Source organism: Phyllobates terribilis, unplaced genomic scaffold (genome assembly GCF_046119375.1).
Source record: "Phyllobates terribilis strain yellow unplaced genomic scaffold, ASM4611937v1 Scaffold_34__1_contigs__length_13252353, whole genome shotgun sequence".
NCBI lineage: Eukaryota > Metazoa > Chordata > Amphibia > Anura > Dendrobatidae > Phyllobates > Phyllobates terribilis.
Genome location: NW_027362794.1, coordinates 4,576,535 through 4,603,246, shown reverse-complemented (window position 1 = coordinate 4,603,246; position 26,712 = coordinate 4,576,535). Strand labels below are relative to the sequence as shown.

Sequence of the window (26,712 nt, the reverse complement as noted above, 5' to 3'; positions counted from 1 at the left end):
GGGCATTTGCTAAATAGATGGTGTGTGTGCAACAATATACTGAAAGGTCAATTATATTGTGCAGCTTATCTCACCACCTGTAGTTATTTAGGTGAAAGCTCCAAAATGCTTGCCTAATATGTCTGTTTATCCAAAAGGAAGTACAGAGGGAGAGCTAGATAGATAGCATTGCGTTACATTACATGGCAATGCAATGCACAGTTGCTGAAGTTGAACCAAAATGAGCTTGTCATCTGGCTTCTGCAACTTTGAACATGAAAAATCCAATGAGGAGAAGAAAAGCGAAGCCAAAGAGTCCATCCCAAAATCCGACAAACAAGCAAAATGAACAAAAAACATTGAATTCAATTCTTTCTGATTTTAGAAACTGCATTAAAGAAGGGGTGCACCGGTCCTGGAGATACTGCAATACCAGGTCAATGCGTGGAGTGGACAGAGCAAGCTCTTTTTCCATCTCCCTGTTCTAAAAATCCATTTAATATATGGTCCCCAGATAGGGGACGTATCAGATATTAAACTGATAAGAACAGATACTACACTTGATCTTAGCCAAAAGGCCGAGAAGCGATAACCAGAATTGGTTTCGAACTACGGAGCCACCTAAGGATCCTGAAAAGTCCATTTGTGGAGATGAGCTCCTGGACTCCCGTTAAGAAGACATGTTGTCAACCTCTAGATCCCTTACATGCCTGCACTTTTCGGCTTGCTGCTGCTGCAATCCACGCGTTTTAGATCTGCATAACTCCACCTCTTTAAACACAGCACCCTCACCCCCTGCTGTTCCCACCCGCCTCAACACCGTTGGAAGGGAGGAGAACCAATTAAGGCGGGGGGTGGGGTGGAACGAGCAGCTGTCTACCCTTAGCAGGAGGGCTGCTGATTACTTACCTCTCCTGCTGCTGCTGGCTGTCCAGCAGCAGACTGAAGGTGGCTGCTGCTGTGCGCAGGTATATAAAGGCTCAGAGCCTATTATGACACGCGCAGCCAGCGTTCCATTGCCACATTCCATCTACTGCAGGCAGGATACCTGGCTGGCTGAATGTCACTGAGAAGCTCACAGAGACCGCCATAAGCAACAGTTTAACAGAATGCCACAGACTAATCAACCCAACTTTTTGGGTTGGGTTCTCTTTTATAGTCTGCAGGCATTAAATGAAAGAAGTCAGTGTTCCAGCAGAGGGAGGCAACGTTTCAGAAAAGGCATTGTAGCAAACCAAAAAAGAAATTTTAAGCGCAGCAGAGTAACCAGCGCACATACCTGTTAGCTCAGGTGAGTTTAAAAGGCTGCTGTTGATAACAAGGGCATTTGCTAAATAGATGGTGTGTGTGCAACAATATACTGAAAGGTCAATTATATTGTGCAGCTTATCTCACCACCTGTAGTTATTTAGGTGAAAGCTCCAAAATGCTTGCCTAATATGTCTGTTTATCCAAAAGGAAGTACAGAGGGAGAGCTAGATAGATAGCATTGCGTTACATTACATGGCAATGCAATGCACAGTTGCTGAAGTTGAACCAAAATGAGCTTGTCATCTGGCTTCTGCAACTTTGAACATGAAAAATCCAATGAGGAGAAGAAAAGCGAAGCCAAAGAGTCCATCCCAAAATCCGACAAACAAGCAAAATGAACAAAAAACATTGAATTCAATTCTTTCTGATTTTAGAAACTGCATTAAAGAAGGGGTGCACCGGTCCTGGAGATACTGCAATACCAGGTCAATGCGTGGAGTGGACAGAGCAAGCTCTTTTTCCATCTCCCTGTTCTAAAAATCCATTTAATATATGGTCCCCAGATAGGGGACGTATCAGATATTAAACTGATAAGAACAGATTTTGATTGAATATATCTTTTATTAGCACAAAAAATAAGTTAACAGACAGTGTACAGTGCCGCAGCCCAGTACACACAGAATTCTACATCATATTTACATAGCATGAGGATACGACGCACTAACTAGACACATCACACCCCTATGCTACACAAAACACTCAATCTGAAAGAAAAAGCATGTCAATCAATACAGTACGACGAACCGTGATAAGGGATGGGGATTGGGAAAAAGGGGATGGGGAGGGGAAAATCACAGGCCCGAAGCTTTATTGAAAGACAAGACACATAAGGGGAGAGGGGGAGGAGGGGTTTAGTCCTCATCCTCGTCCTCCGGACCGTCCATGATGGAATAGTCTCTGAGCAGGCTGTGGATCAGCCTGCGGCAGTCCTGGATGGACATCCTCTCCCTCCTCAAGATGAGCCGGTTCCTGGCGACCCAAACGGCTTCCTTGAAGCAGTTCATAAGGCGCCAAGCCTCCTGGATGGCTCCGACGGTATGAACCCCAGGGAAGAGTCCGTAAAGCACAGAATGGTGCGATAGGCTCGCCCTGGGGACAGAGTTCCTCAGGTCGTCCTCAAGTGCAGTCAATAGGCGCTGTGCAAATCCGCAGTCCCAAAAAGTGTGCAAAGATGTTTCCTCCACGAAGGGGCACCTTGGGCAGTACCGGGTCTTGCACAGGTTCCGGGCATGCATGAATGACCGGACGGGCAGTCCGCCCTGAATCGCCATCCACGACAAGTCCTTGTGCCCGTTGGTCAGCCTGTCAGACGACACATTTGTCCACACAGTCTCCAGCGTGTCCTGGTGAAGTCCTGTGATGTTCTTCACGTAATCCTTGGCTCTGATTAGCTTGTGGATAGTTTTGGGCTTCCACAAGTCGGGCTTGAGTCCCTCCAGTTGATGCTCCCCCACAAATCGAACGACGTCTCCGTAGAACCATGGCGTCGTCCAGTTGTAGGGGAAGGAGCTGTCCCACTTGTCCCAGCCGAGTCGCCTCCAAAGAGGAAGCAGGAAGAAGCGAGACATGGACCTGCCCGCGGAGCCATTCTTGACTTGCAAAGTCCGGCGGACACAATCACACACAAAAGAGGATCGCAGGAGGGTGGGGATATCTGGAACGCCCTTTCCACCCTTGCGAGGCTCCTTGTACATGACGGCCCGCCTGACTCTGTCCATCTTGGATCCCCAGACAAAGTGAAACACTGTCCTGGTAATGGCCCTGCACACAGTGACGTGTGGGGGCCAGGCCTGCGCCGTGTACTGCAAGACGGGCAGGACCTCATTACGCAGGACGAGTGCCTTACCCTCACAAGTGAGGTGTCTGAGGCTCCAGAGTCCGATCCGTTGCTTCACCTTGGCCAAGCGTTCTTGCCAGGACTTGAGGGCCGCTCCTTCCTTCCCGAACCAGACTCCCAGCACCTTGAGGAAATCCGGTTGAATGTTGAAGGGGAAGGGGGCGGAGGAGGCCGGCTGCCAATCCCCGAAGAGCATGGCTTCTGACTTCCTGCAGTTGACTTTGGCCCCTGAAGCCCGGCCGAACCTCTCACACGTCTGGACGAGGGCGTCGACTGAACCACGATCAGCGCAGAAGATGGTGACGTCGTCCATGTAGAGCGAGCACTTGACCTCGTGTCGTCCCGGACCCGGTGCGGTGATCCCTCTGATCTCTCCATTCTGCCGGATAGCCTCTGCGAAGAGTTCTATAACACAAACAAAAAGAAGAGGTGATAGAGGGCAGCCTTGTCTGACCCCAGAGAGGACAGGGAAGGGGTCAGTCTTCCAGCCGTTCACCAACACCGAGCTGTGGATATCAAAATACATCAGACGGACATACGAACAAAACATGTTACCCAAACCTAACCGGTGCAGAGCTCGGCCCATGAACTCGTGGGAAACCCGGTCGAAGGCCTTCTCCTGATCCAAGGAGACCAGGGCCGCGTGTGCGCGGCGGACCTTGATGTACTCGACCGTGTCCCGCACGAGAGCGAGCCTGTCTGCGATGCGACGTCCAGGGATGCCGCAGGTCTGGTCCGGGTGGATGATCCGTCCGATGACCGTCTTAAGTCGTGTCGCCATCGTCTTGGCCAGGATCTTGTAGTCCACGTTGAGCAGAGTGATGGGACGCCAATTCCTCAGGTCGCACCTCTCTCCCTTCCGCTTGTACAGGATCGTGACCATTCCTTCCCTCAAAGATGGAGGCATTCTACCCTCCACCACCATCTCCTCGTACAGGTCCAACAGGTCCGGACAGATGAAGTCTCCCAGCGCTACATAGAGCTCCGCTGGAAGACCATCACTGCCCGGGGTCCTGCCGGTCCTAAAGGATTTAGCGGCAGAGAGCAATTCGCCCACCATCAGAGGTTTGTCCAAGGCTGCCGTGCCTGCAGGATCAAGATGGTTAGTGATACCTGACAGGAACTTATCAGCAGCGTCGGGGTCGGTAGTCTTGTGGGAGTAGAGTTCGCTGTAGAAGTCGCTGACGACCCTCATCACGTCCTCCTTCCCACGTCGCATGTTTCCGCTCTCGTCTCGCAGCTCGTTCAGGGGCGTGTGATCGGCATGAAGTTTCCTGAAAAAGAATGAGTTACATTTCTCACCCTTCTCCAGATTCTCCACTTTGGAACGGAAGACGATTCGCTTGGACTCCTCCTCAAAGTGCCTTTTCAGGCTCTTCTTGGTCTCCTCCAGCTCCTCCCTCACGTCCCAGCCGCAGTGAAGAAGGTCCTGCAGCGACCGCAGCTCGCGCTGCAGCCCTCTGAAGTCCCTCCTCTTCTCACACGCCTGTTGTCGACCCTTGGCCTGAAAGAAACAGCGAAACTCAAGTTTAACATATTCCCACCAATCAGAGACTGTTTGGAAGCTACCCTTGTAGGACTGCCACATTGCGTAGGCTGCTCTCAGCTTCTCCACGACTTCATCCTGAGCCAGCAGAGCACAATTCAGCTTCCAGGAGCCGGGGCCGGACGGAAAACCGTCGCCGAGGACACCTTGTAAGTGAATGGCTCTGTGGTCGGAGAAGAAGCAGGAGACCATCGAGTGCCTACTCTGCCTGACTGCCCGAGAGGTGAACACAAAGTCAATCCTGGAGCGGAGTGAGCCATCGGGTCGGCTCCACGAATAGTTCGTGGAGCCTCTCCCCATGGAGCCCACCACATCCTGAAGAGAGGCCTCGGTTACCATCTCGATGAGCAGCTTGGACGTGATGTCCAACTTGGCAGATGTGCCAGAACTACGACCATCCTCCTCGATGGGGCAGTTGAAATCCCCGGCCATCACTAAGGTCCTGGTGGTGGCAAGCTGAAGCCGCAGGGTCTGGAAAAGCTCCAAACGCTCAATCTTCAGTGGGGACGCATACACGTTGATGAACCTGACAGGTTCTCCCGCCCAGTTGCCATCTACAACAAGAGCCCTGCCGCAGATGAGCTCCTGGACGGACTCAAGCGTGAATGCGCCCCCCCTGATCAGAATTGCGACCCCCGCAGACTTGCAGTCACCCCCACCGGACCAGTAGGATGGACCGTGGGACCACTCCCTGGCCAGATGTTTGAAGGACCTAGAGGAGGGAAGGGAACATTCCTGCAACATATAAACATCACACAACTGGGAAGTAAGGAAGGCATAAATAGTCTGACGTCTGAACTTGTCCTTGATGCTCCTGACATTAATGGAAAATAAGTTAATATTAGCCATCATGTAGGGAAAAAAGAAAAAGTTAGCGCAGGCCATACACCTTAGTTACCACTCCGGTCGGGTGGTCCCTCGTCGGTGTTGACTGCTGGTTACGGGATCACCTGCAGGCCCTCTTCCTCCATCTGGTCAAGCAGCGCGGCCTCGATCTCGGCGACCACCAGTTCCTCCTCTTCTGGCTCGGCCACCAGGGTCTCAACCATGTGCTCCATCTCTTCTGGCTCAGGGAGGGTATCCTCCTTTTCGCCTACGAAATCCAGAATCTTCTTTTTGGAGGATTCAGTAGCAGGGCTGTCCTCCACCTTCCTCTTTCCCCGGGTTGGAACTGGGGAGACAAGAAGGGGAAAATCCTCCTCGGAATAGATAGCGGCGGGTGGAGGAAAGGTTAATTCCACCGCTACCATGGTCTGGGGAGGGAGAGTGGCTGCCGGGGCAGGGGAAAGGACACCTGCTGAGGAGTAGGGGAAGGAGGAAGAGGAAGTGGAATCCTCAGCAGGGGTGGCCGGGGTGGAGGGGGATTGGACGGGGGTGGCAGGGGGAGGGATCGAGAGAGGGATGACAGAACTCTTACCCTCCTTTGACTTTTTCTTCTGCTTCGGAGCTGCTGGGACCGTCGCTGGGGCTTTGGCCACCGACTCATTGACCGCTTTGACCTTGGTCGTCTCGGCCTTGGCCGCTGGGGCCTTGGTCGTCGCGTCCTTGACCTTCACAGGCCTGGTCGTCGGGGCCTTGTCCTCCGTAGCTGGGGTCGTCGCAACCACCGATGCCCAGGATCTCTCACGCTTGGGGCAATCCTTGTACAGATGAGCCGCCAGCCCACACAGGTTGCAGGACGTCTTCTTCGGGCAGTCCTTCGAGCTGTGTCCCGTCACTCGACAAATCCTGCAGGCATCCTCCTTGCAGTCCTTCATCTCGTGGCCGTTCTTGCCGCATCTCCTGCAGTTCCGCGGCATGTCCGGGTAATAGATGAGGCCGTAGGAGTTGCCCAGGGAGAATGTCGGGGGCAGGTGCCGAAGTCCGTCTGAGTACGCCAGGTCCCTGTGAAGTCTAATGGTCACCGACCACTTACCTGTCCAGAAGCCGAGTCCATTCAGGATGTGAGAGGGTTCCTTCACAACCAAACAGAAGCGTCTCAGGAAGGTACTGATGTCTTGGCCTGGGGTGTGCGGGTTGCGCATGGAGACCGTGATCCTCCTTTCGTCCCTCTGGATAGGGCAGCTACCTGTAAAGGCAGAGAAAGAATTATCCGGTCCTTTTGCGCTTACCATTTCCCAGAACCTCCTGCAGGTGTTCACAGTGGCGAAGGTGACGAAAAAAATCCCCGTCAAGAAGGTCTGGATGCTGAGGGTGTCCGACCTGGAGAAGCCTCGATCCAGCAGCATCTTCTGGCAGAACACGTCCGAGGACATGTCCAGCACCCTCCCATCCACTTCCTTCAGCTTCAGGGCCACCGTCTGCCGCATCCATGGCTCCAGGGCTGGAGCTTCGTGGCGGGGCTTCTGGGGTCCCTTCTGCTGGCCAGTCGTGGAGGCAGAGTCCTTGGGGTCAGAATCGGCTCCTGGCTGGGCCCTCCTGGCTGTCCCCTGCTCCAGGCTCTTCTTTTCGGCCTTCCTCGCAGCGCTTGCCATGGCTTTCCTCCTGCAGTTACTTCTTGGAGCTGGATCTGGAACTCTTCCCGGAATGGGTGGAGCTATGCAGATTCTTCTCCCGTCGTGTTCTGGACAAATTCCCCGAAAGGTCTTTGTCTCGATGATTTTCTTCCTCGAAGATTCCACAGGACAGCCCGATTCTTCTCCGAGTCTTCGTCTTCTTCTGGATTCTTTAGAGCTTCTTCCTCCCACCGATATCCGCCTTCCTTCTCCGATGTCAGCTGGGCTCCGAAGCTCTTCTCCTTCCGAGTTCGATTGCTCTCGTCAAGTGTAGATCGTAGCTCTTGTGTTCTTAAAAGAACAGATACTACACTTGAACTTAGCCAAAAGGCCGAGAAGCGATAACCAGAATTGGTTTCGAACTACGGAGCCACCTAAGGATCCTGAAAAGTCCATTTGTGGAGATGAGCTCCTGGACTCCCGTTAAGAAGACATGTTGTCAACCTCTAGATCCCTTACATGCCTGCACTTTTCGGCTTGCTGCTGCTGCAATCCACGCGTTTTAGATCTGCATAACTCCACCTCTTTAAACACAGCACCCTCACCCCCTGCTGTTCCCACCCGCCTCAACACCGTTGGACGGGAGGAGAACCAATTAAGGCGGGGGGTGGGGTGGAACGAGCAGCTGTCTACCCTTAGCAGGAGGGCTGCTGATTACTTACCTCTCCTGCTGCTGCTGGCTGTCCAGCAGCAGACTGAAGGTGGCTGCTGCTGTGCGCAGGTATATAAAGGCTCAGAGCCTATTATGACACGCGCAGCCAGCGTTCCATTGCCACATTCCATCTACTGCAGGCAGGATACCTGGCTGGCTGAATGTCACTGAGAAGCTCACAGAGACCGCCATAAGCAACAGTTTAACAGAATGCCACAGACTAATCAACCCAACTTTTTGGGTTGGGTTCTCTTTTATAGTCTGCAGGCATTAAATGAAAGAAGTCAGTGTTCCAGCAGAGGGAGACAACGTTTCAGAAAAGGCATTGTAGCAAACCAAAAAAGAAATTTTAAGCGCAGCAGAGTAACCAGCGCACATACCTGTTAGCTCAGGTGAGTTTAAAAGGCTGCTGTTGATAACAAGGGCATTTGCTAAATAGATGGTGTGTGTGCAACAATATACTGAAAGGTCAATTATATTGTGCAGCTTATCTCACCACCTGTAGTTATTTAGGTGAAAGCTCCAAAATGCTTGCCTAATATGTCTGTTTATCCAAAAGGAAGTACAGAGGGAGAGCTAGATAGATAGCATTGCGTTACATTACATGGCAATGCAATGCACAGTTGCTGAAGTTGAACCAAAATGAGCTTGTCATCTGGCTTCTGCAACTTTGAACATGAAAAATCCAATGAGGAGAAGAAAAGCGAAGCCAAAGAGTCCATCCCAAAATCCGACAAACAAGCAAAATGAACAAAAAACATTGAATTCAATTCTTTCTGATTTTAGAAACTGCATTAAAGAAGGGGTGCACCGGTCCTGGAGATACTGCAATACCAGGTCAATGCGTGGAGTGGACAGAGCAAGCTCTTTTTCCATCTCCCTGTTCTAAAAATCCATTTAATATATGGTCCCCAGATAGGGGACGTATCAGATATTAAACTGATAAGAACAGATTTTTTTTTTTTTTTTTTTTCCCAAACACTCAGAAATTAAGTTTTATAATCTTAAATCATATATCACCAAACTCAAGATTTTAGTTCCATCATCGTGTTTAGATATTATATTTATTTTTTTTCATTTGAATTAATATATATAAAGTTAAACATAACAATTCCTTTGCAGTTTCAACAGTTTCCAAACAAATCACAACTGACATTACTTCACCCGGTTTCCCAAACTAAATATCCCCTTTTTCTCTTTTACTTTCCTCCCAACAAAACCCCTTAACTTCTTTTCTTCCTCCTCATGCTCTAACCGCATCTGTTCCCAATCATACTCTTCCTCATCATCTCTGAAAGTCACCACCTTCTCCAACACTTTACCCTTTTCCTCTTTTACTTCTTTCTTTTCACCAGATACTTTCCTTGGTCCACAATTTTCCTGTACCGTTACCTTTTTCTTCAATTTCACCTTTAAACTTTCAACTTCTTTTCCCTGCTTATTCTCCTCTATAATTATCGCATCAACTTCCTTCTTCATTTTATCACCAATATCTTCCTTTTGTCCTCCAAAGTTCTTTTCAAAAGTTCCTTTGCTGCTTTCCATGTAACAATACCCAGAACTCCCGTTTACCATAATCCTCCCATTATGCAAATTTTCTTCTCCTGTTGTCCACACCAAAAAACGTCTCTTTCCGTTCCAAATACCAACTTTGTTCCTGTATAATTTCTGAAACTTTACCATCTTACATTTAGATTCCAAAAAAACCATTATCTCCTCTATTTCCACAAACGGATTGTCCATGTAAATTATCACACTCTTCGGTTTCCCCATGAATGATGCACTTACTCCAATTTTCCCAGAATCCTCTTCACTCCAGCCTTTGAAAAAATGAATGCACTTTTCCTCAGAAACTAGAGTCACATCACAAACTTTACCTTGCTTTATTTCTTGCATACAGTAGATATCCTTCTCCAAAACTTCATATTTCCTCAAAATTTCCAGAATCCATTTTTCTTCCAAAAAAGTTTCTTCCGTCTCCCGTTTCACAAAAAAACGTAAGCATCTCTTCTTTTTCCAAAACTCCATCTCAACGATCCGTTTTCCTTCCGTTTTTTCCTTTTAATCCTCCAAATGTTGCCACCACAGCTATGTGTGGCGACAGTTGCCCCCCACAGCTATGTGTGGTGACAAGGTGATCGCCTCTCGTTGCCCAGGGACTAATCCGACTCCCTAATAGCAGCAAGGGGGTTTAGCTCCACCGATAAGTGTAGCGATCCCCCCAGGCCAAGGAGCCGGGTACCCCAAGCGCCTCCCAGCCAAGACCAAGGCAGAAACCGCTAGATCACTGCACTTGATCTTAGCCAAAAGGCCGAGAAGCGATAACCAGAATTGGTTTCGAACTACGGAGCCACCTAAGGATCCTGAAAAGTCCATTTGTGGAGATGAGCTCCTGGACTCCCGTTAAGAAGACATATTGTCAACCTCTAGATCCCTTACATGCCTGCACTTTTCGGCTTGCTGCTGCTGCAATCCACGCGTTTTAGATCTGCATAACTCCACCTCTTTAAACACAGCACCCTCACCCCCTGCTGTTCCCACCCGCCTCAACACCGTTGGAAGGGAGGAGAACCAATTAAGGCGGGGGGTGGGGTGGAACGAGCGGCTGTCTACCCTTAGCAGGAGGGCTGCTGATTACTTACCTCTCCTGCTGCTGCTGGCTGTCCAGCAGCAGACTGAAGGTGGCTGCTGCTGTGCGCAGGTATATAAAGGCTCAGAGCCTATTATGACACGCGCAGCCAGCGTTCCATTGCCACATTCCATCTACTGCAGGCAGGATACCTGGCTGGCTGAATGTCACTGAGAAGCTCACAGAGACCGCCATAAGCAACAGTTTAACAGAATGCCACAGACTAATCAACCCAACTTTTTGGGTTGGGTTCTCTTTTATAGTCTGCAGGCATTAAATGAAAGAAGTCAGTGTTCCAGCAGAGGGAGACAACGTTTCAGAAAAGGCATTGTAGCAAACCAAAAAAGAAATTTTAAGCGCAGCAGAGTAACCAGCGCACATACCTGTTAGCTCAGGTGAGTTTAAAAGGCTGCTGTTGATAACAAGGGCATTTGCTAAATAGATGGTGTGTGTGCAACAATATACTGAAAGGTCAATTATATTGTGCAGCTTATCTCACCACCTGTAGTTATTTAGGTGAAAGCTCCAAAATGCTTGCCTAATATGTCTGTTTATCCAAAAGGAAGTACAGAGGGAGAGCTAGATAGATAGCATTGCGTTACATTACATGGCAATGCAATGCACAGTTGCTGAAGTTGAACCAAAATGAGCTTGTCATCTGGCTTCTGCAACTTTGAACATGAAAAATCCAATGAGGAGAAGAAAAGCGAAGCCAAAGAGTCCATCCCAAAATCCGACAAACAAGCAAAATGAACAAAAAACATTGAATTCAATTCTTTCTGATTTTAGAAACTGCATTAAAGAAGGGGTGCACCGGTCCTGGAGATACTGCAATACCAGGTCAATGCGTGGAGTGGACAGAGCAAGCTCTTTTTCCATCTCCCTGTTCTAAAAATCCATTTAATATATGGTCCCCAGATAGGGGACGTATCAGATATTAAACTGATAAGAACAGATACTACACTTGATCTTAGCCAAAAGGCCGAGAAGCGATAACCAGAATTGGTTTCGAACTACGGAGCCACCTAAGGATCCTGAAAAGTCCATTTGTGGAGATGAGCTCCTGGACTCCCGTTAAGAAGACATGTTGTCAACCTCTAGATCCCTTACATGCCTGCACTTTTCGGCTTGCTGCTGCTGCAATCCACGCGTTTTAGATCTGCATAACTCCACCTCTTTAAACACAGCACCCTCACCCCCTGCTGTTCCCACCCGCCTCAACACCGTTGGAAGGGAGGAGAACCAATTAAGGCGGGGGGTGGGGTGGAACGAGCAGCTGTCTACCCTTAGCAGGAGGGCTGCTGATTACTTACCTCTCCTGCTGCTGCTGGCTGTCCAGCAGCAGACTGAAGGTGGCTGCTGCTGTGCGCAGGTATATAAAGGCTCAGAGCCTATTATGACACGCGCAGCCAGCGTTCCATTGCCACATTCCATCTACTGCAGGCAGGATACCTGGCTGGCTGAATGTCACTGAGAAGCTCACAGAGACCGCCATAAGCAACAGTTTAACAGAATGCCACAGACTAATCAACCCAACTTTTTGGGTTGGGTTCTCTTTTATAGTCTGCAGGCATTAAATGAAAGAAGTCAGTGTTCCAGCAGAGGGAGACAACGTTTCAGAAAAGGCATTGTAGCAAACCAAAAAAGAAATTTTAAGCGCAGCAGAGTAACCAGCGCACATACCTGTTAGCTCAGGTGAGTTTAAAAGGCTGCTGTTGATAACAAGGGCATTTGCTAAATAGATGGTGTGTGTGCAACAATATACTGAAAGGTCAATTATATTGTGCAGCTTATCTCACCACCTGTAGTTATTTAGGTGAAAGCTCCAAAATGCTTGCCTAATATGTCTGTTTATCCAAAAGGAAGTACAGAGGGAGAGCTAGATAGATAGCATTGCGTTACATTACATGGCAATGCAATGCACAGTTGCTGAAGTTGAACCAAAATGAGCTTGTCATCTGGCTTCTGCAACTTTGAACATGAAAAATCCAATGAGGAGAAGAAAAGCGAAGCCAAAGAGTCCATCCCAAAATCCGACAAACAAGCAAAATGAACAAAAAACATTGAATTCAATTCTTTCTGATTTTAGAAACTGCATTAAAGAAGGGGTGCACCGGTCCTGGAGATACTGCAATACCAGGTCAATGCGTGGAGTGGACAGAGCAAGCTCTTTTTCCATCTCCCTGTTCTAAAAATCCATTTAATATATGGTCCCCAGATAGGGGACGTATCAGATATTAAACTGATAAGAACAGATTTTTTTTTTTTTTTTTTTTCCCAAACACTCAGAAATTAAGTTTTATAATCTTAAATCATATATCACCAAACTCAAGATTTTAGTTCCATCATCGTGGTTAGATATTATATTTATTTTTTTTCATTTGAATTAATATATATAAAGTTAAACATAACAATTCCTTTGCAGTTTCAACAGTTTCCAAACAAATCACAACTGACATTACTTCACCCGGTTTCCCAAACTAAATATCCCCTTTTTCTCTTTTACTTTCCTCCCAACAAAACCCCTTAACTTCTTTTCTTCCTCCTCATGCTCTAACCGCATCTGTTCCCAATCATACTCTTCCTCATCATCTCTGAAAGTCACCACCTTCTCCAACACTTTACCCTTTTCCTCTTTTACTTCTTTCTTTTCACCAGATACTTTCCTTGGTCCACAATTTTCCTGTACCGTTACCTTTTTCTTCAATTTCACCTTTAAACTTTCAACTTCTTTTCCCTGCTTATTCTCCTCTATAATTATCGCATCAACTTCCTTCTTCATTTTATCACCAATATCTTCCTTTTGTCCTCCAAAGTTCTTTTCAAAAGTTCCTTTGCTGCTTTCCATGTAACAATACCCAGAACTCCCGTTTACCATAATCCTCCCATTATGCAAATTTTCTTCTCCTGTTGTCCACACCAAAAAACGTCTCTTTCCGTTCCAAATACCAACTTTGTTCCTGTATAATTTCTGAAACTTTACCATCTTACATTTAGATTCCAAAAAAACCATTATCTCCTCTATTTCCACAAACGGATTGTCCATGTAAATTATCACACTCTTCGGTTTCCCCATGAATGATGCACTTACTCCAATTTTCCCAGAATCCTCTTCACTCCAGCCTTTGAAAAAATGAATGCACTTTTCCTCAGAAACTAGAGTCACATCACAAACTTTACCTTGCTTTATTTCTTGCATACAGTAGATATCCTTCTCCAAAACTTCATATTTCCTCAAAATTTCCAGAATCCATTTTTCTTCCAAAAAAGTTTCTTCCGTCTCCCGTTTCACAAAAAAACGTAAGCATCTCTTCTTTTTCCAAAACTCCATCTCAACGATCCGTTTTCCTTCCGTTTTTTCCTTTTAATCCTCCAAATGTTGCCACCACAGCTATGTGTGGCGACAGTTGCCCCCCACAGCTATGTGTGGTGACAAGGTGATCGCCTCTCGTTGCCCAGGGACTAATCCGACTCCCTAATAGCAGCAAGGGGGTTTAGCTCCACCGATAAGTGTAGCGATCCCCCCAGGCCAAGGAGCCGGGTACCCCAAGCGCCTCCCAGCCAAGACCAAGGCAGAAACCGCTAGATCACTGCAATTGATCTTAGCCAAAAGGCCGAGAAGCGATAACCAGAATTGGTTTCGAACTACGGAGCCACCTAAGGATTCTGAAAAGTCCATTTGTGGAGATGAGCTCCTGGACTCCCGTTAAGAAGACATGTTGTCAACCTCTAGATCCCTTACATGCCTGCACTTTTCGGCTTGCTGCTGCTGCAATCCACGCGTTTTAGATCTGCATAACTCCACCTCTTTAAACACAGCACCCTCACCCCCTGCTGTTCCCACCCGCCTCAACACCGTTGGAAGGGAGGAGAACCAATTAAGGCGGGGGGTGGGGTGGAACGAGCGGATGTCTACCCTTAGCAGGAGGGCTGCTGATTACTTACCTCTCCTGCTGCTGCTGGCTGTCCAGCAGCAGACTGAAGGTGGCTGCTGCTGTGCGCAGGTATATAAAGGCTCAGAGCCTATTATGACACGCGCAGCCAGCGTTCCATTGCCACATTCCATCTACTGCAGGCAGGATACCTGGCTGGCTGAATGTCACTGAGAAGCTCACAGAGACCGCCATAAGCAACAGTTTAACAGAATGCCACAGACTAATCAACCCAACTTTTTGGGTTGGGTTCTCTTTTATAGTCTGCAGGCATTAAATGAAAGAAGTCAGTGTTCCAGCAGAGGGAGACAACGTTTCAGAAAAGGCATTGTAGCAAACCAAAAAAGAAATTTTAAGCGCAGCAGAGTAACCAGCGCACATACCTGTTAGCTCAGGTGAGTTTAAAAGGCTGCTGTTGATAACAAGGGCATTTGCTAAATAGATGGTGTGTGTGCAACAATATACTGAAAGGTCAATTATATTGTGCAGCTTATCTCACCACCTGTAGTTATTTAGGTGAAAGCTCCAAAATGCTTGCCTAATATGTCTGTTTATCCAAAAGGAAGTACAGAGGGAGAGCTAGATAGATAGCATTGCGTTACATTACATGGCAATGCAATGCACAGTTGCTGAAGTTGAACCAAAATAAGCTTGTCATCTGGCTTCTGCAACTTTGAACATGAAAAATCCAATGAGGAGAAGAAAAGCGAAGCCAAAGAGTCCATCCCAAAATCCGACAAACAAGCAAAATGAACAAAAAACATTGAATTCAATTCTTTCTGATTTTAGAAACTGCATTAAAGAAGGGGTGCACCGGTCCTGGAGATACTGCAATACCAGGTCAATGCGTGGAGTGGACAGAGCAAGCTCTTTTTCCATCTCCCTGTTCTAAAAATCCATTTAATATATGGTCCCCAGATAGGGGACGTATCAGATATTAAACTGATAAGAACAGATACTACACTTGATCTTAGCCAAAAGGCCGAGAAGCGATAACCAGAATTGGTTTCGAACTACGGAGCCACCTAAGGATCCTGAAAAGTCCATTTGTGGAGATGAGCTCCTGGACTCCCGTTAAGAAGACATGTTGTCAACCTCTAGATCCCTTACATGCCTGCACTTTTCGGCTTGCTGCTGCTGCAATCCACGCGTTTTAGATCTGCATAACTCCACCTCTTTAAACACAGCACCCTCACCCCCTGCTGTTCCCACCCGCCTCAACACCGTTGGAAGGGAGGAGAACCAATTAAGGCGGGGGGTGGGGTGGAACGAGCAGCTGTCTACCCTTAGCAGGAGGGCTGCTGATTACTTACCTCTCCTGCTGCTGCTGGCTGTCCAGCAGCAGACTGAAGGTGGCTGCTGCTGTGCGCAGGTATATAAAGGCTCAGAGCCTATTATGACACGCGCAGCCAGCGTTCCATTGCCACATTCCATCTACTGCAGGCAGGATACCTGGCTGGCTGAATGTCACTGAGAAGCTCACAGAGACCGCCATAAGCAACAGTTTAACAGAATGCCACAGACTAATCAACCCAACTTTTTAGGTTGGGTTCTCTTTTATAGTCTGCAGGCATTAAATGAAAGAAGTCAGTGTTCCAGCAGAGGGAGACAGCGTTTCAGAAAAGGCATTGTAGCAAACCAAAAAAGAAATTTTAAGCGCAGCAGAGTAACCAGCGCACATACCTGTTAGCTCAGGTGAGTTTAAAAGGCTGCTGTTGATAACAAGGGCATTTGCTAAATAGATGGTGTGTGTGCAACAATATACTGAAAGGTCAATTATATTGTGCAGCTTATCTCACCACCTGTAGTTATTTAGGTGAAAGCTCCAAAATGCTTGCCTAATATGTCTGTTTATCCAAAAGGAAGTACAGAGGGAGAGCTAGATAGATAGCATTGCGTTACATTACATGGCAATGCAATGCACAGTTGCTGAAGTTGAACCAAAATGAGCTTGTCATCTGGCTTCTGCAACTTTGAACATGAAAAATCCAATGAGGAGAAGAAAAGCGAAGCCAAAGAGTCCATCCCAAAATCCGACAAACAAGCAAAATGAACAAAAAACATTGAATTCAATTCTTTCTGATTTTAGAAACTGCATTAAAGAAGGGGTGCACCGGTCCTGGAGATACTGCAATACCAGGTCAATGCGTGGAGTGGACAGAGCAAGCTCTTTTTCCATCTCCCTGTTCTAAAAATCCATTTAATATATGGTCCCCAGATAGGGGACGTATCAGATATTAAACTGATAAGAACAGATACTACACTTGATCTTAGCCAAAAGGCCGAGAAGCGATAACCAGAATTGGTTTCGAACTACGGAGCCACCTAAGGATCCTGAAAAGTCCATTTGTGGAGATGAGCTCCTGGACTCCCGTTAAGAAGACATGTTGTCAACCTCTAGATCCCTTATATGCCTGCACTTTTCGGCTTGCTGCTGCTGCAATCCACGCGTTTTAGATCTGCATAACTCCACCTCTTTAAACACAGCACCCTCACCCCCTGCTGTTCCCACCCGCCTCAACACCGTTGGAAGGGAGGAGAACCAGTTAAGGCGGGGGGTGGGGTGGAACAAGCAGCTGTCTACCCTTAGCAGGAGGGCTGCTGATTACTTACCTCTCCTGCTGCTGCTGGCTGTCCAGCAGCAGACTGAAGGTGGCTGCTGCTGTGCGCAGGTATATAAAGGCTCAGAGCCTATTATGACACGCGCAGCCAGCGTTCCATTGCCACATTCCATCTACTGCAGGCAGGATACCTGGCTGGCTGAATGTCACTGAGAAGCTCACAGAGACCGCCATAAGCAACAGTTTAACAGAAAGCCACAGACTAATCAACCCAACTTTTTGGGTTGGGTTCTCTTTTATAGTCTGCAGGCATTAAATGAAAGAAGTCAGTGTTCCAGCAGAGGGAGACAACGTTTCAGAAAAGGCATTGTAGCAAACCAAAAAAGAAATTTTAAGCGCAGCAGAGTAACCAGCGCACATTCCTGTTAGCTCAGGTGAGTTTAAAAGGCTGCTGTTGATAACAAGGGCATTTGCTAAATAGATGGTGTGTGTGCAACAATATACTGAAAGGTCAATTATATTGTGCAGCTTATCTCACCACCTGTAGTTATTTAGGTGAAAGCTCCAAAATGCTTGCCTAATATGTCTGTTTATCCAAAAGGAAGTACAGAGGGAGAGCTAGATAGATAGCATTGCGTTACATTACATGGCAATGCAATGCACAGTTGCTGAAGTTGAACCAAAATGAGCTTGTCATCTGGCTTCTGCAACTTTGAACATGAAAAATCCAATGAGGAGAAGAAAAGCGAAGCCAAAGAGTCCATCCCAAAATCCGACAAACAAGCAAAATGAACAAAAAACATTGAATTCAATTCTTTCTGATTTTAGAAACTGCATTAAAGAAGGGGTGCACCGGTCCTGGAGATACTGCAATACCAGGTCAATGCGTGGAGTGGACAGAGCAAGCTCTTTTTCCATCTCCCTGTTCTAAAAATCCATTTAATATATGGTCCCCAGATAGGGGACGTATCAGATATTAAACTGATAAGAACAGATACTACACTTGATCTTAGCCAAAAGGCCGAGAAGCGATAACCAGAATTGGTTTCGAACTACGGAGCCACCTAAGGATCCTGAAAAGTCCATTTGTGGAGATGAGCTCCTGGACTCCCGTTAAGAAGACATGTTGTCAACCTCTAGATCCCTTATATGCCTGCACTTTTCGGCTTGCTGCTGCTGCAATCCACGCGTTTTAGATCTGCATAACTCCACCTCTTTAAACACAGCACCCTCACCCCCTGCTGTTCCCACCCGCCTCAACACCGTTGGAAGGGAGGAGAACCAGTTAAGGCGGGGGGTGGGGTGGAACGAGCAGCTGTCTACCCTTAGCAGGAGGGCTGCTGATTACTTACCTCTCCTGCTGCTGCTGGCTGTCCAGCAGCAGACTGAAGGTGGCTGCTGCTGTGCGCAGGTATATAAAGGCTCAGAGCCTATTATGACACGCGCAGCCAGCGTTCCATTGCCACATTCCATCTACTGCAGGCAGGATACCTGGCTGGCTGAATGTCACTGAGAAGCTCACAGAGACCGCCATAAGCAACAGTTTAACAGAAAGCCACAGACTAATCAACCCAACTTTTTGGGTTGGGTTCTCTTTTATAGTCTGCAGGCATTAAATGAAAGAAGTCAGTGTTCCAGCAGAGGGAGACAACGTTTCAGAAAAGGCATTGTAGCAAACCAAAAAAGAAATTTTAAGCGCAGCAGAGTAACCAGCGCACATTCCTGTTAGCTCAGGTGAGTTTAAAAGGCTGCTGTTGATAACAAGGGCATTTGCTAAATAGATGGTGTGTGTGCAACAATATACTGAAAGGTCAATTATATTGTGCAGCTTATCTCACCACCTGTAGTTATTTAGGTGAAAGCTCCAAAATGCTTGCCTAATATGTCTGTTTATCCAAAAGGAAGTACAGAGGGAGAGCTAGATAGATAGCATTGCGTTACATTACATGGCAATGCAATGCACAGTTGCTGAAGTTGAACCAAAATGAGCTTGTCATCTGGCTTCTGCAACTTTGAACATGAAAAATCCAATGAGGAGAAGAAAAGCGAAGCCAAAGAGTCCATCCCAAAATCCGACAAACAAGCAAAATGAACAAAAAACATTGAATTCAATTCTTTCTGATTTTAGAAACTGCATTAAAGAAGGGGTGCACCGGTCCTGGAGATACTGCAATACCAGGTCAATGCGTGGAGTGGACAGAGCAAGCTCTTTTTCCATCTCCCTGTTCTAAAAATCCATTTAATATATGGTCCCCAGATAGGGGACGTATCAGATATTAAACTGATAAGAACAGATACTACACTTGATCTTAGCCGAAAGGACGAGAAGCGATAACCAGAATTGGTTTCGAACTACGGAGCCACCTAAGGATCCTGAAAAGTCCATTTGTGGAGATGAGCTCCTGGACTCCCGTTAAGAAGACATGTTGTCAACCTCTAGATCCCTTACATGCCTGCACTTTTCGGCTTGCTGCTGCTGCAATCCACGCGTTTTAGATCCGCATAACTCCACCTCTTTAAACACAGCACCCTCACCCCCTGCTGTTCCCACCCGCCTCAACACCGTTGGAAGGGAGGAGAACCAATTAAGGCGGGGGGTGGGGTGGAACGAGCAGCTGTCTACCCTTAGCAGGAGGGCTGCTGATTACTTACCTCTCCTGCTGCTGCTGGCTGTCCAGCAGCAGACTGAAGGTGGCTGCTGCTGTGCGCAGGTATATAAAGGCTCAGAGCCTATTATGACACGCGCAGCCAGCGTTCCATTGCCACATTCCATCTACTGCAGGCAGGATACCTGGCTGGCTGAATGTCACTGAGAAGCTCACAGAGACCGCCATAAGCAACAGTTTAACAGAATGCCACAGACTAATCAACCCAACTTTTTGGGTTGGGTTCTCTTTTATAGTCTGCAGGCATTAAATGAAAGAAGTCAGTGTTCCAGCAGAGGGAGACAACGTTTCAGAAAAGGCATTGTAGCAAACCAAAAAAGAAATTTTAAGCGCAGCAGAGTAACCAGCGCACATACCTGTTAGCTCAGGTGAGTTTAAAAGGCTGCTGTTGATAACAAGGGCATTTGCTAAATAGATGGTGTGTGTGCAACAATATACTGAAAGGTCAATTATATTGTGCAGCTTATCTCACCACCTGTAGTTATTTAGGTGAAAGCTCCAAAATGCTTGCCTAATATGTCTGTTTATCCAAAAGGAAGTACAGAGGGAGAGCTAGATAGATAGCATTGCGTTACATTACATGGCAATGCAATGCACAGTTGCTGAAGTTGAACCAAAATGAGCTTGTCATCTGGCTTCTGCAACTTTGAACATGAAAAATCCAATGAGGAGAAGAAAAGCGAAGCCAAAGAGTCCATCCCAAAATCCGACAAACAAGCAAAATGAACAAAAAACATTGAATTCAATTCTTTCTGATTTTAGAAACTGCATTAAAGAAGGGGTGCACCGTTCCTGGAGATACTGCAATACCAGGTCAATGCGTGGAGTGGACAGAGCAAGCTCTTTTTCCATCTCCCTGTTCTAAAAATCCATTTAATATATGGTCCCCAGATAGGGGACGTATCAGATATTAAACTGATAAGAACAGATACTACACTTGATCTTAGTCAAAAGGCCGAGAAGCGATAACCAGAATTGGTTTCGAACTACGGAGCCACCTAAGGATCCTGAAAAGTCCATTTGTGGAGATGAGCTCCTGGACTCCCGTTAAGAAGACATGTTGTCAACCTCTAGATCCCTTACATGCCTGCACTTTTCGGCTTGCTGCTGCTGCAATCCACGCGTTTTAGATCTGCATAACTCCACCTCTTTAAACACAGCACCCTCACCCCCTGCTGTTCCCACCCGCCTCAACACCGTTGGAAGGGAGGAGAACCAATTAAGGCGGGGGGTGGGGTGGAACGAGCAGCTGTCTACCCTTAGCAGGAGGGCTGCTGATTACTTACCTCTCCTGCTGCTGCTGGCTGTCCAGCAGCAGACTGAAGGTGGCTGCTGCTGTGCGCAGGTATATAAAGGCTCAGAGCCTATTATGACACGCGCAGCCAGCGTTCCATTGCCACATTCCATCTACTGCAGGCAGGATACCTGGCAGGCTGAATGTCACTGAGAAGCTCACAGAGACCGCCATAAGCAACAGTTTAACAGAATGCCACAGACTAATCAACCCAACTTTTTGGGTTGGGTTCTCTTTTATAGTCTGCAGGCATTAAATGAAAGAAGTCAGTGTTCCAGCAGAGGGAGACAACGTTTCAGAAAAGGCATTGTAGCAAACCAAAAAAGAAATTTTAAGCGCAGCAGAGTAACCAGCGCACATACCTGTTAGCTCAGGTGAGTTTAAAAGGCTGCTGTTGATAACAAGGGCATTTGCTAAATAAATGGTGTGTGTGCAACAATATACTGAAAGGTCAATTATATTGTGCAGCTTATCTCACCACCTGTAGTTATTTAGGTGAAAGCTCCAAAATGCTTGCCTAATATGTCTGTTTATCCAAAAGGAAGTACAGAGGGAGAGCTAGATAGATAGCATTGCGTTACATTACATGGCAATGCAATGCACAGTTGCTGAAGTTGAACCAAAATGAGCTTGTCATCTGGCTTCTGCAACTTTGAACATGAAAAATCCAATGAGGAGAAGAAAAGCGAAGCCAAAGAGTCCATCCCAAAATCCGACAAACAAGCAAAATGAACAAAAAACATTGAATTCAATTCTTTCTGATTTTAGAAACTGCATTAAAGAAGGGGTGCACCGGTCCTGGAGATACTGCAATACCAGGTCAATGCGTGGAGTGGACAGAGCAAGCTCTTTTTCCATCTCCCTGTTCTAAAAATCCATTTAATATATGGTCCCCAGATAGGGGACGTATCAGATATTAAACTGATAAGAACAGATACTACACTTGATCTTAGCCAAAAGGCCGAGAAGCGATAACCAGAATTGGTTTCGAACTACGGAGCCACCTAAGGATCCTGAAAAGTCCATTTGTGGAGATGAGCTCCTGGACTCCCGTTAAGAAGACATGTTGTCAACCTCTAGATCCCTTACATGCCTGCACTTTTCGGCTTGCTGCTGCTGCAATCCACGCGTTTTAGATCTGCATAACTCCACCTCTTTAAACACAGCACCCTCACCCCCTGCTGTTCCCACCCGCCTCAACACCGTTGGAAGGGAGGAGAACCAATTAAGGCGGGGGGTGGGGTGGAACGAGCAGCTGTCTACCCTTAGCAGGAGGGCTGCTGATTACTTACCTCTCCTGCTGCTGCTGGCTGTCCAGCAGCAGACTGAAGGTGGCTGCTGCTGTGCGCAGGTATATAAAGGCTCAGAGCCTATTATGACACGCGCAGCCAGCGTTCCATTGCCACATTCCATCTACTGCAGGCAGGATACCTGGCTGGCTGAATGTCACTGAGAAGCTCACAGAGACCGCCATAAGCAACAGTTTAACAGAATGCCACAGACTAATCAACCCAACTTTTTGGGTTGGGTTCTCTTTTATAGTCTGCAGGCATTAAATGAAAGAAGTCAGTGTTCCAGCAGAGGGAGACAACGTTTCAGAAAAGGCATTGTAGCAAACTAAAAAAGAAATTTTAAGCACAGCAGAGTAACCAGCGCACATACCTGTTAGCTCAGGTGAGTTTAAAAGGCTGCTGTTGATAACAAGGGCATTTGCTAAATAGATGGTGTGTGTGCAACAATATACTGAAAGGTCAATTATATTGTGCAGCTTATCTCACCACCTGTAGTTATTTAGGTGAAAGCTCCAAAATGCTTGCCTAATATGTCTGTTTATCCAAAAGGAAGTACAGAGGGAGAGCTAGATAGATAGCATTGCGTTACATTACATGGCAATGCAATGCACAGTTGCTGAAGTTGAACCAAAATGAGCTTGTCATCTGGCTTCTGCAACTTTGAACATGAAAAATCCAATGAGGAGAAGAAAAGCGAAGCCAAAGAGTCCATCCCAAAATCCGACAAACAAGCAAAATGAACAAAAAACATTGAATTCAATTCTTTCTGATTTTAGAAACTGCATTAAAGAAGGGGTGCACCGGTCCTGGAGATACTGCAATACCAGGTCAATGCGTGGAGTGCACAGAGCAAGCTCTTTTTCCATCTCCCTGTTCTAAAAATCCATTTAATATATGGTCCCCAGATAGGGGACGTATCAGATATTAAACTGATAAGAACAGATTTTTTTGATTGAAGCTGCATCCAAGGCACTGAAAAATGTGACCGAAGTCACACCAAAACAGCGCACGAGGCGAGGATTCATGTGGACCCTTCCCGGAGGAGAGGGTCCCCAATAAACCATCCCCATCCCTCCGAGCCAGAAGGCCACAGCGAGGGTCAGGGATCTCCGATGCTCTCCCTAGCCGAAGCCGGAGAAGAGCCGTTTTCGTGCTCCCAGCTTCCATCTAGGCTGCCACCCTAGTGGAGCTGGAGCCTGTGTTGGTTTCTCAGCCCAAAGCTGACCGGACCTCCGACCGGGTTTATAAAAATTCCCCTTCCTAGCCCGGAGGCCAGGAATAGGGGGGGTTGCTCAGAAAGTATGATTGGCAAAGGTGCGGCGTGCTAAGAAGCCAAGTCTTTCTGGGGTTCCCAGTCCCAGTAAGCTTGGACTCCCACCAGGGCGCCTACTCCTGGGGCACATTGCTCCAAAGCCCTCACACTTACCCAGCCTAGTGACTTCGATCCTGGAGGGCCATGTTTTCCATCAGATAACTCTATGAGCCACCTGGCGTACTAACAAGTGCACCAAACCAGTGTGTAATATGCATCAATTTACTAGGGCAGCCCAAGGACAAAACTGCCTTTTCAAAAGATACTACACTTGATCTTAGCCAAAAGGCCGAGAAGCGATAACCAGAATTGGTTTCGAACTACGGAGCCACCTAAGGATCCTGAAAAGTCCATTTGTGGAGATGAGCTCCTGGACTCCCGTTAAGAAGACTTGTTGTCAACCTCTAGATCCCTTACATGCCTGCACTTTTCGGCTTGCTGCTGCTGCAATCCACGCGTTTTAGATCTGCATAACTCCACCTCTTTAAACACAGCACCCTCACCCCCTGCTGTTCCCACCCGCCTCAACACCGTTGGAAGGGAGGAGAACCAATTAAGGCGGGGGGTGGGGTGGAACGAGCAGCTGTCTACCCTTAGCAGGAGGGCTGCTGATTACTTACCTCTCCTGCTGCTGCTGGCTGTCCAGCAGCAGACTGAAGGTGGCTGCTGCTGTGCGCAGGTATATAAAGGCTCAGAGCCTATTATGACACGCGCAGCCAGCGTTCCATTGCCACATTCCATCTACTGCAGGCAGGATACCTGGCTGGCTGAATGTCACTGAGAAGCTCACAGAGACCGCCATAAGCAACAGTTTAACAGAATGCCACAGACTAATCAACCCAACTTTTTGGGTTGGGTTCTCTTTTATAGTCTGCAGGCATTAAATGAAAGAAGTCAGTGTTCCAGCAGAGGGAGACAACGTTTCAGAAAAGGCATTGTAGCAAACCAAAAAAGAAATTTTAAGCACAGCAGAGTAACCAGCGCACATACCTGTTAGCTCAGGTGAGTTTAAAAGGCTGCTGTTGATAACAAGGGCATTTGCTAAATAGATGGTGTGTGTGCAACAATATACTGAAAGGTCAATTATATTGTGCAGCTTATCTCACCACCTGTAGTTATTTAGGTGAAAGCTCCAAAATGCTTGCCTAATATGTCTGTTTATCCAAAAGGAAGTACAGAGGGAGAGCTAGATAGATAGCATTGCGTTACATTACATGGCAATGCAATGCACAGTTGCTGAAGTTGAACCAAAATGAGCTTGTCATCTGGCTTCTGCAACTTTGAACATGAAAAATCCAATGAGGAGAAGAAAAGCGAAGCCAAAGAGTCCATCCCAAAATCCGACAAACAAGCAAAATGAACAAAAAACATTGAATTCAATTCTTTCTGATTTTAGAAACTGCATTAAAGAAGGGGTGCACCGGTCCTGGAGATACTGCAATACCAGGTCAATGCGTGGAGTGGACAGAGCAAGCTCTTTTTCCATCTCCCTGTTCTAAAAATCCATTTAATATATGGTCCCCAGATAGGGGACGTATCAGATATTAAACTGATAAGAACAGATACTACCCTTGATCTTAGCCAAAAGGCCGAGAAGCGATAACCAGAATTGGTTTCGAACTACGGAGCCACCTAAGGATCCTGAAAAGTCCATTTGTGGAGATGAGCTCCTGGACTCCCGTTAAGAAGACATGTTGTCAACCTCTAGATCCCTTACATGCCTGCACTTTTCGGCTTGCTGCTGCTGCAATCCACGCGTTTTAGATCTGCATAACTCCACCTCTTTAAACACAGCACCCTCACCCCCTGCTGTTCCCACCCGCCTCAACACCGTTGGAAGGGAGGAGAACCAATTAAGGCGGGGGGTGGGGTGGAACGAGCAGCTGTCTACCCTTAGCAGGAGGGCTGCTGATTACTTACCTCTCCTGCTGCTGCTGGCTGTCCAGCAGCAGACTGAAGGTGGCTGCTGCTGTGCGCAGGTATATAAAGGCTCAGAGCCTATTATGACACGCGCAGCCAGCGTTCCATTGCCACATTCCATCTACTGCAGGCAGGATACCTGGCTGGCTGAATGTCACTGAGAAGCTCACAGAGACCGCCATAAGCAACAGTTTAACAGAATGCCACAGACTAATCAACCCAACTTTTTGAGTTGGGTTCTCTTTTATAGTCTGCAGGCATTAAATGAAAGAAGTCAGTGTTCCAGCAGAGGGAGACAACGTTTCAGAAAAGGCATTGTAGCAAACCAAAAAAGAAATTTTAAGCGCAGCAGAGTAACCAGCGCACATACCTGTTAGCTCAGGTGAGTTTAAAAGGCTGCTGTTGATAACAAGGGCATTTGCTAAATAGATGGTGTGTGTGCAACAATATACTGAAAGGTCAATTATATTGTGCAGCTTATCTCACCACCTGTAGTTATTTAGGTGAAAGCTCCAAAATGCTTGCCTAATATGTCTGTTTATCCAAAAGGAAGTACAGAGGGAGAGCTAGATAGATAGCATTGCGTTACATTACATGGCAATGCAATGCACAGTTGCTGAAGTTGAACCAAAATGAGCTTGTCATCTGGCTTCTGCAACTTTGAACATGAAAAATCCAATGAGGAGAAGAAAAGCGAAGCCAAAGAGTCCATCCCAAAATCCGACAAACAAGCAAAATGAACAAAAAACATTGAATTCAATTCTTTCTGATTTTAGAAACTGCATTAAAGAAGGGGTGCACCGGTCCTGGAGATACTGCAATACCAGGTCAATGCGTGGAGTGGACAGAGCAAGCTCTTTTTCCATCTCCCTGTTCTAAAAATCCATTTAATATATGGTCCCCAGATAGGGGACGTATCAGATATTAAACTGATAAGAACAGATACTACACTTGATCTTAGCCAAAAGGCCGAGAAGCGATAACCAGAATTGGTTTCGAACTACGGAGCCACCTAAGGATCCTGAAAAGTCCATTTGTGGAGATGAGCTCCTGGACTCCCGTTAAGAAGACATGTTGTCAACCTCTAGATCCCTTACATGCCTGCACTTTTCGGCTTGCTGCTGCTGCAATCCACGCGTTTTAGATCTGCATAACTCCACCTCTTTAAACACAGCACCCTCACCCCCTGCTGTTCCCACCCGCCTCAACACCGTTGGAAGGGAGGAGAACCAATTAAGGCGGGGGGTGGGGTGGAACGAGCAGCTGTCTACACTTAGCAGGAGGGC

At 47.1% G+C, this 26,712-nt stretch overlaps 14 non-coding genes and 2 pseudogenes across 14 annotated transcripts; all 16 read right to left on the bottom strand.

Moving 5' to 3' along the window:
- Nucleotides 1–378: 378 nt before the first annotated feature.
- Nucleotides 379–569, bottom strand: LOC141181154 (U2 spliceosomal RNA). The gene has a single exon (XR_012256758.1). It is a non-coding gene; the product is annotated as a U2 spliceosomal RNA (small nuclear RNA).
- Nucleotides 570–1,678: 1,109 nt separating this feature from the next.
- On the bottom strand, nt 1,679–1,869 carry LOC141181920 (U2 spliceosomal RNA). Its single transcript, XR_012257448.1, has one exon. It is a non-coding gene; the product is annotated as a U2 spliceosomal RNA (small nuclear RNA).
- Nucleotides 1,870–7,421: 5,552 nt separating this feature from the next.
- LOC141182120 (U2 spliceosomal RNA) lies at nt 7,422–7,511 on the bottom strand (annotated as a pseudogene).
- Nucleotides 7,512–8,620: 1,109 nt separating this feature from the next.
- LOC141182032 (U2 spliceosomal RNA) lies at nt 8,621–8,813 on the bottom strand. Its single transcript, XR_012257525.1, has one exon. It is a non-coding gene; the product is annotated as a U2 spliceosomal RNA (small nuclear RNA).
- A 2,439-nt stretch (nt 8,814–11,252) lies between these two features.
- On the bottom strand, nt 11,253–11,443 carry LOC141181152 (U2 spliceosomal RNA). The gene has a single exon (XR_012256756.1). It is a non-coding gene; the product is annotated as a U2 spliceosomal RNA (small nuclear RNA).
- Nucleotides 11,444–12,552: 1,109 nt separating this feature from the next.
- LOC141182031 (U2 spliceosomal RNA) lies at nt 12,553–12,745 on the bottom strand. Its single transcript, XR_012257524.1, has one exon. It is a non-coding gene; the product is annotated as a U2 spliceosomal RNA (small nuclear RNA).
- Nucleotides 12,746–15,184: 2,439 nt separating this feature from the next.
- On the bottom strand, nt 15,185–15,375 carry LOC141181151 (U2 spliceosomal RNA). Its single transcript, XR_012256755.1, has one exon. It is a non-coding gene; the product is annotated as a U2 spliceosomal RNA (small nuclear RNA).
- Nucleotides 15,376–16,484: 1,109 nt separating this feature from the next.
- Nucleotides 16,485–16,675, bottom strand: LOC141181150 (U2 spliceosomal RNA). Its single transcript, XR_012256754.1, has one exon. It is a non-coding gene; the product is annotated as a U2 spliceosomal RNA (small nuclear RNA).
- A 1,109-nt stretch (nt 16,676–17,784) lies between these two features.
- Nucleotides 17,785–17,975, bottom strand: LOC141181149 (U2 spliceosomal RNA). Its single transcript, XR_012256753.1, has one exon. It is a non-coding gene; the product is annotated as a U2 spliceosomal RNA (small nuclear RNA).
- A 1,109-nt stretch (nt 17,976–19,084) lies between these two features.
- Nucleotides 19,085–19,275, bottom strand: LOC141181866 (U2 spliceosomal RNA). The gene has a single exon (XR_012257402.1). It is a non-coding gene; the product is annotated as a U2 spliceosomal RNA (small nuclear RNA).
- A 1,109-nt stretch (nt 19,276–20,384) lies between these two features.
- Nucleotides 20,385–20,575, bottom strand: LOC141181822 (U2 spliceosomal RNA). The gene has a single exon (XR_012257363.1). It is a non-coding gene; the product is annotated as a U2 spliceosomal RNA (small nuclear RNA).
- A 1,109-nt stretch (nt 20,576–21,684) lies between these two features.
- Nucleotides 21,685–21,875, bottom strand: LOC141181148 (U2 spliceosomal RNA). The gene has a single exon (XR_012256752.1). It is a non-coding gene; the product is annotated as a U2 spliceosomal RNA (small nuclear RNA).
- A 1,109-nt stretch (nt 21,876–22,984) lies between these two features.
- Nucleotides 22,985–23,167, bottom strand: LOC141181922 (U2 spliceosomal RNA). The gene has a single exon (XR_012257450.1). It is a non-coding gene; the product is annotated as a U2 spliceosomal RNA (small nuclear RNA).
- Nucleotides 23,168–23,691: 524 nt separating this feature from the next.
- On the bottom strand, nt 23,692–23,807 carry LOC141182097 (U2 spliceosomal RNA; annotated as a pseudogene).
- Nucleotides 23,808–24,916: 1,109 nt separating this feature from the next.
- Nucleotides 24,917–25,107, bottom strand: LOC141181732 (U2 spliceosomal RNA). Its single transcript, XR_012257281.1, has one exon. It is a non-coding gene; the product is annotated as a U2 spliceosomal RNA (small nuclear RNA).
- Nucleotides 25,108–26,216: 1,109 nt separating this feature from the next.
- Nucleotides 26,217–26,407, bottom strand: LOC141181147 (U2 spliceosomal RNA). Its single transcript, XR_012256751.1, has one exon. It is a non-coding gene; the product is annotated as a U2 spliceosomal RNA (small nuclear RNA).
- Nucleotides 26,408–26,712: the final 305 nt, after the last annotated feature.